Here is a 7,205-nt window from a genome sequence, read left to right as displayed (position 1 = left end):
AAAAGGGGGAGTCAGCATGGGGCGCAAGGCATCAATTATCCCATTCTACAAATACTTAACTGAGTGTCTACTCAGTTCTTTGCTCTAGATGGAGCATAGCACTTTGTGAACAGATACACAGATACACTGAGCAGGGTGAGGGAGAAGACTGTCATGGTTGTTTGTTTTATCCCGGCCCATACTGAACAGGGTTGCACTGCATGGCTCTGTCAGTAGACTAAACGAGCTCACAGAGATCATTACCCCCAGTGCTTCCACCCAACTAGAACTCAGGCTTCTGGGGGTTTCCTTTGGTTTGCTTTTGTTTTGTTTTGTTTTTTTGTTTTGTTTTGTTCGTTTTCTTTCTTCTCTTTCTAGTATTTCAAGACAGGGTTTCTGTCTGTAGCCTTGGCTGTCTTGGAACTTGCTCTGTAAAACAGGGCGGCTTTGAACTCATAGATCTGTCTGGCAACTCAGCGTTCTTAAAAGCCAAGCCTCATTTGCCTTTAGACTCAGCCTGCCCCTGCAGCTCCTGGGTTTCTTTCCCAGATAAACAAACCCAAACCTCTGGGGGGAATCTAAAGAAAAAGCTTGCTTTAGGGTTCACTTTCTTGAGCTGGGGCATGTAGCTCAACAGCAGAATGTGTGGGACCCCTAGGTTCAAGTCCTAAAGGGTAGGAGAGGAGGAGAGGGAGAATTAAAAGTGGGTTCAGCTTGAGGTCCCAAAGCACTGAACTCCAGGAACCACAAGGTGGAAGAACTAACTGTTGCGAGTTGTCCTCTGACCTCCACACTGGTGCAGACCACACACACAATAGGAAGTAAAATTTAAAAAAGAGGAAAACAGAAAAAGAGAATATACTCTCCTACTCTGAGAAGTCTTTTTAAAAAATATTTATTAGCTGGGCAGTGGTGGCAGCACTCGGGAGGCAGAGGTAGGCAGATCTCTGTGAGTTCGAGGTAAGCCTAGTCTACAAGAGTTAGTTCCAGGACAGGCTCCAAAGCTACAAAAAAAAAATCTCTCAAAAACAAACAAAAAAACAACAAAAAAAGATTTATTAATACATTACATTATGTGTGTGGGGGAGAAAATACTGTGAAGGTCAGAGGATAACTTTGGGGAGGTGATTCTCAGGCTTGCACAGAAAGAAGTACCCAGATCCGCTGAGCCACTTCGCCGGCCTTAAGCAGTCCTTCTGAAAGTCTGAAAGTCTCCCCTGCATTTCTTCCCGCTCCAACAGTTTCCAACATTCCACTTAGCTTTTCCATCTCCGGTAACCTAAAAGGCCCTGAGCGACTGGCCCTTTAAGATTGCCTTCTTCCCCCCACGTGCTGTCTGGTTGGGCTGGAGATGCTGACGCACGATTGACGTCAATAGCAGCTGGTGGAGTTTGGGCACGAGGAGAGAAGTTGGGATGGGGGTTGGGGAGGAGGGGGAGCAGAGCAAGAGGGAGACCATTTGCATTTAAAGGGGCCTCTTCCGACTTAATCCACGCTTTCCAGAAATGTGTACTGGGCAAACTTTCTGTTCTAGGCTGGAGAGGGGGGTCCAGAAAATGGCGTGATACAACTTAAGTCCATGGCGATGGGGTTGAGATGTCCTTCCGCGAAAAATGGGAAATAGTCCCTCGGTGCCCAAGCTGAGAGCACGTGACCCGGAGGGGGTGGAGGCAGGAGCTGGGGTGGGGGGGAAACTGCTGTAGGGCTGCGTTCGTCTGCCCCCACCCCCACATCCTGCCCACCCAACTGCAGCTGCCACCACATCCTGCCCAGCCGGCGGGGGGGGCAGGGAGCTCCTGTGGGGGTACACGGACCTGGGACCCGCTCTGGCACCTCTCCCTCTCAGCTCCAGGGGCTTCTGCTCGTGTCCCCAAGTCTGGTCCCTGGCAGCGTAGGGCACTACTGTGCCACACGGGCTTGACTCCGGCGGATTCGGCTATCTATTCCTCACCCCAACTCTGCCCCGAAGTGGAGTCGTAGGACCCCAGACTGGACCGGTGTTTGGCTACCACGATTATCAATGCAGAAATGAGGTGATCAGTAGAGTTTGCACAATCCTAACTCACACAGCTGTGTATATATACATTTGCTAAGCGCGCTCCACGCCAGCTCTGCAAAGCTCTGCATTCCTGCAGGAACTCAGGAGCTGGTAAGGAAAAGTACCTTAGAAACCCAAACCAGCAAGCTAGCGCGTCCTGAGGAGACAGGCACAGAGTGCAGAGTCCCATCGTCGCGCAGAGAATATATACGCCCACCTGCTGAGGGTCCGGTTCGCAAGCTTGGTGACAGATGCGGGGAGAGGTTGGGTAGGGGGCTCTTTGCTGGAATCACTCAAAAACTGGAGGAAGAAGGATGAGTTCGGTGGCTGAGCTGCGTGTGGAGGTGGGGATTGAGAGCTACCCAGATGGCGCAGGGGAAGGAAGGTGAGAGGAGGGCCTGGCAAGCCGCTCATCAGACTAGAAGGGGAGGCAAGAGCACTTTCCCTAGGTTGAGGAAGGACTGCCAGGTGGAAGAGGGGTGTTGAGAGAGATGGGGACCTGCGGGAAAAGACACCAAGCACAGGTGAATTGGAGAAGCCTGAGAAGGAGCGGATAAAGGAGGGTTAAGTTTTGTTTGCCAGAGAGCCTTGGGAAGACAGCACAGCAGGTGAGTTTACACGGTATTATTTTCAGGACTTGTGGGCATCTAAGTGCCCCAAGGGCCCACGGGGGGGATTTTACAGTAGCTTTGGGCTGGAAGGTGACTTTTCTTTAGAACAGATGGGTAGAAGCCGGCGAGATGGCTTGGCCAGTAAAGCGATTGCCAACCACGCCTGGCAAACTTGAGTTTCAGCCCAAAACTCATGGAAAGTTGGAAGGAGAGATTAACTCCACAGAATTGTCCCCTGACCTCTAAGCATGCACTACGGCACGCTAACAAACAATAAATTAATTCATAAGAGATAGGTGCACAGTCAGAGATGGGAGAGGAAACGTGAGACAGTCATTTGCCACCCAGAGGATTCTGGGATGGGAAGTCCAGGGGCCAGAAGAAAAGAATTCAGAGTCACTTTCAAGAAATCCAGTTTTCATCCAACCTCCGTCCAACATTACCTTGGCCCTTTTTGGTCCTCTGTGGAAATCAAGACCTCACGATAGTTACCTTTTCTCTTCTCTTCCAAGACGTTTTCAGACTTGTTCCCCCCCTTGTGTTACTGCCCCCTACTCGTCTCATGTGATCTGTCCAGTCAGCCGTCAGCGTCCAGGGCCCCCACCTCCCTGGAGCGCTTCCCTCTTCCTTTTCCACCTAGCTAGTCCTTTAAAGTCTTCCCCAGGTGACTCACCTTCCTTCCTCATTCCTTTGTTAAAGACTCAACATTCCAGGTCTAGGAGGCCCAGCCAACCAATCCTAGCTCTGGAAGGCCCGCCTCAGGTTTGAGATTGGCTAGGGTTGTGGTTGGCGGGAGGCTCACCAGCCAGACCTACGAGAGGGTGGGGAGGGGGATTCTGGGAAAGAATTTCTTCTGGACAGTTGTTGTTTTGAGAAACAGTCTTCAAATAGAGCTGGGCCAGAGGGCTCTCTAAGCTTGGATGGCCTCCAAGGTTAAGGCAGGTTGGAAACTCCTGAGGGCTTAGCTGTCCCGGGCCCATCCTGTTTTGTTTTCCCGTGAGCTGGGACCCAATGGTCTGAAGGCTGTGTTCTCAGGCCCGTTCCTGAGAAGTCTTTTACAGCAGCCCTGGATCTCTCCAGTCTCAACATTCTGCTTTTCCCGATGTCGGAAGCAGCCGGAAAATAAACACCCTGATGACTAAAGGATTTCTCCTGCTAGAGCCTGGGGAAGCACTAAAAATAGAGGCCTGAGTGAGGGGAGGCTCCCCACTGGGAGGGCACTTTCTCATCCTGCTCCTACCACAGCTTCAAACCAGAACAAGGCTGTATTCTCCAAGTGCTTGAGGAAGGACAGATGCCTTCCCTGAAGTGTTGGGGAAAACTAGCCTGCTCAGGAGTACTGGCATCTCTGTGCTGGGAGCCCCCACCCCCCATACTACTAGGGAAACTAAAGAACAACATTTGGGGACCATGTGTGATACTGTATAAATCGGGCTTCTGAAAGGAGGGGCCAAGTAGGATTGAAAGGGGAGGACAAGAAGTCTGCTAGCTTCCTGTTTAAGGAGGTACATACAAGTCTCCAAGCTCTCTGCAGAATGGTCCTATTGAACTTGTCCCCTTGAGCCTTGTCTGAACTCACCCTGGCCTAAAAGGTTTTTCTTTCTTTTTTTTTTTTTCATTTGAGAGGCCCATGGGTCATTACAATGCAACATGAGGCACTGTGCTAGACTCCTGGGAACTAAACTCACACCGGATTCACAAGTTAGGTACTGTCCTCACAGCCTTCATCTTAACCAAGAGGATGGAGAGTTAAGAAATGTGCTCTGCTCTTCATAAACAGTGAAAGGATTTGAATTAGACATCTGACCCAAGTTGATGCTTCTAACCCACCACTTGTTGCCTCTCCCCGTCCCAAAAACCCAGAACAGAGACTTTGTCCAGAAAACCAGACTCTAGCTTGTCAAGAGCCTTGTGCTTCTCTACTGCCAGGCTTGGTTTAGAAGTTCAAGTTCCAGGTAGAGCCAGTGGAGGCCTTGGAAGTGACAAGATGCTGGACAGGAAGTCTGACGGGTCCGTGTTGAGAAGCAATGGTATACACAATATTGTGAGCATTTAAAAATTCGCCACGCCCAGAGGCCACAAGGGATTTAAATTTTTTTTCTTTTAAAAAGAGTTACTGTTTCTAAAACTACCACGAGGCTTCTGATGTTTCCTGTGAGGTGGTGGTGGTTGGGGTCCCGCCCCTTTAAATTGCCCCCTTGATAGTTAAAAGCGCTGGGGCCGCAGGCACCGAACATTAGGTCACCCGAGAATTATACACTGTTGCTTTAAATGTCTGGGCGTCAACCGAGCCGGGCCAGGGGAAAGGAGGGGACCTGTCACAGGTAGAGGGAGCAGCGGAGCTCCCCAGGTAACCCCGAGGAGAGAACGCGATCTGCCTTCCGAGCTTTGTCACACAGTAAGTGGAGGAGCTGGGGCCTCCCAACACTCTCGTCTCCCCAAAACTTATCTACTTAGACCTCTGCCAACTCTGGGCCGGGGTGCTGAGGTCCCGCGGCCACGCTCTGTCCCGTAGGCGGAGGGATCTGGGCTCCACGCGCCGCGGTCGCGCGCCCCGGTGGGGTGGGGCGCAGGCTAGGGCAGGAGGCGTGGCTGCGCCCAAGGCCGCCCCGCAAGGCCCCGCCCCTCCCTGCAAGGCCCTCCCATTGGCCCCCCGCTTGTCCATCACCCTCCTCTCCCCCCCACCCCATCCCGCAAGCTAGGGTGCGCGGTGCCTACGTCGGCCTCGAGTCTGGGGCTGGAGGAGTTGCCTTTGGAGCCCGAAAGGAGGAAGGAAGCAAAATATCAACAACCGTCGAGGCGGCTTGGGCGCTCAGCCGCGTCCCCGCCGCCCGCCGCCGCCGCCCCCGCGCACACCAGGGGGTCCGGGTCCTGCGGCGCCGCCCAGGCCGCGTGGACGCGGCGCCTTCGCTGTTCCCCGCCGGAGCTGCTGCTTCGCGCAGCCGAGGATACCGCGGGCCGGGCCGAGGCTCCCGGCGCCGTGACAACCCCGTTCCCCCGCGGGCTGGTGAGTCGCGACGCGCGCCGGTCCCTTTAAGAGCCCCTCCCCCACGCCGCGCGGCAGGGCGCAGGGTGGTCTGGAGCGCGAGGGGTGCCAGGGCGCCCAGGCGCGAGAGTCCCGGGCCGGGCGGGGCGGCGGCGGCGGTGCTGGGGTGTCTGTTATGACAGCCGCGCCTGGCACCCGAGCCCCCGCCGCCTCGCGCTCTGGCGGGCGCAACGCACGTGGCTCCGGCCGCGATCTCGCACCCGTGGGGCCCCCGGGTCGGGTGTGTCAGCGATGCCAGCTGGAGCACCCCTAGTCAGGAGTTTGCAGCTGTTCACATCTGGCAGGACCTCTCCCTCCGGGGCCTCCCTTGGTCGGTGCTGGCCGAGCCGGTGCGAGTAGGGTTCGAGTGGTGAGGCTGGCCCAAGGGACTACGGTGCTCCTGGCTTTCCATGGCGGAGATGGGGCAGCAAGGCCTCCTAGAGATTCCGCCGAGCCCTTGGGGTTCCCAGTGGCCCTGGACTATCCAGGTTGTCCCGAGTGCCAGCTCTGCCAACGACTGACCGGCGCATTAGGGCCAGGCCAGGGGAGTACAGTGGGGTGGATCCGGTACCCTGCCCTCGCCGTGTGAGTTTCCCTCCGAGGCCTAGCTGCTTTGGCTGAGTGAGTGGCGGATCTTCTCCCTCCCCCTAACCCTCAGTGGGCCTGAGCTGTCTTGACTGTGGGAAGTTTGCCGCCTGGGACGGGGACGGTGACCTTGGGCTGCTCTGGCCGGCTCCGGGAGGGGAGCCTACTGAGTGCACTAGGCCTTGGGAGCTGTCCACCTTCTGTTCCCCTTCCAGCTCTAGCGGAGGTGTCCGCGAAGGGGAGTATTGGCGAGGTACCTGACAGTGTTCCCAGACACCCAGCTTCTGGCCACTGGCCACCAAGCCCCAGTGCTCAGCCTGGCCGTCCCAGCTCTCATGGTCTTGCCTGTGAATGAATTTCCTTCCTGCGTCTTCCAGGATGGGGGTGGGGTGGGATGGTTGTGGGAGTGGCTGAGAACCTTATTATGTACAGTGGTTGGGGAATACTGGAGCTTCTGTAGAGTTTTCCCATGTACTCCAGAAATGGACGCTGGGACCTTGGGATCTCAGTAGTCATATTCTTTATTATGACTCCTGTGCCCTTCACACAAACCCTGTGTGTGCTTGCTGCGTGTACTTTTGTAAGAAGATTCACTTGGAAGACATTGCCATACCTACCAGAGTGGACAAACATTTTACCAGAGATCACACAGCCAGTCTGTATCAGAGTTTGGTTTCCCCTCTTCCACAGATTTCATGCAGGGAGAGACTCTTAAGGTTAGGAATGAAGATATACAAGCCTTGTTCTTGCAGGCATCAGGACCCAGCCAGAAAGTATGGGAAGCTTTGTGTTGGGGGATGGGCACAGGGCTTGTGCCTGGAACAGGGTGTGGGGGACTTGGGCAGGAGGCAGGTGCAGGCTGCCTGTCCCCTCAGTGCGGGACCAGGGCTGGAGGACCCAGCTTTCTCCTCTGGCCCTCTGACTTCTTAGTGCTCATAGGCTGGGCGATGTGACAGCCTGGCTGGTT

General features: G+C 54.9%; 1 protein-coding gene across 10 annotated transcripts in view; it reads left to right on the top strand.

Annotated features, from left to right (window-relative positions):
* The first annotated feature begins 1,804 nt into the window (after positions 1-1,804).
* Positions 1,805-7,205, top strand: part of Mef2d (myocyte enhancer factor 2D) — a 32,088-nt gene continuing 26,687 nt past the window's right edge. For 3 of the 10 annotated variants that reach the window (XR_012911213.1, XR_012911211.1, XM_075978612.1), the window contains exon 1: positions 5,061-5,635. The gene's annotated coding sequence lies outside the window, so the exon portion shown is untranslated. Of the gene's footprint in view, positions 2,626-3,581; positions 5,027-5,059; positions 5,636-6,255; positions 6,275-7,205 lie in introns of those variants that run through there. The other 7 variants (XM_075978606.1, XM_075978609.1, XM_075978608.1 and 4 more) reach the window with 7 other exon arrangements.

Source organism: Microtus pennsylvanicus, chromosome 7, assembly GCF_037038515.1.
Source record: "Microtus pennsylvanicus isolate mMicPen1 chromosome 7, mMicPen1.hap1, whole genome shotgun sequence".
NCBI lineage: Eukaryota > Metazoa > Chordata > Mammalia > Rodentia > Cricetidae > Microtus > Microtus pennsylvanicus.
The sequence above is the reverse complement of the archived record's forward strand: the minus strand, read 5'-3'. Positions and strand labels throughout refer to the sequence as shown.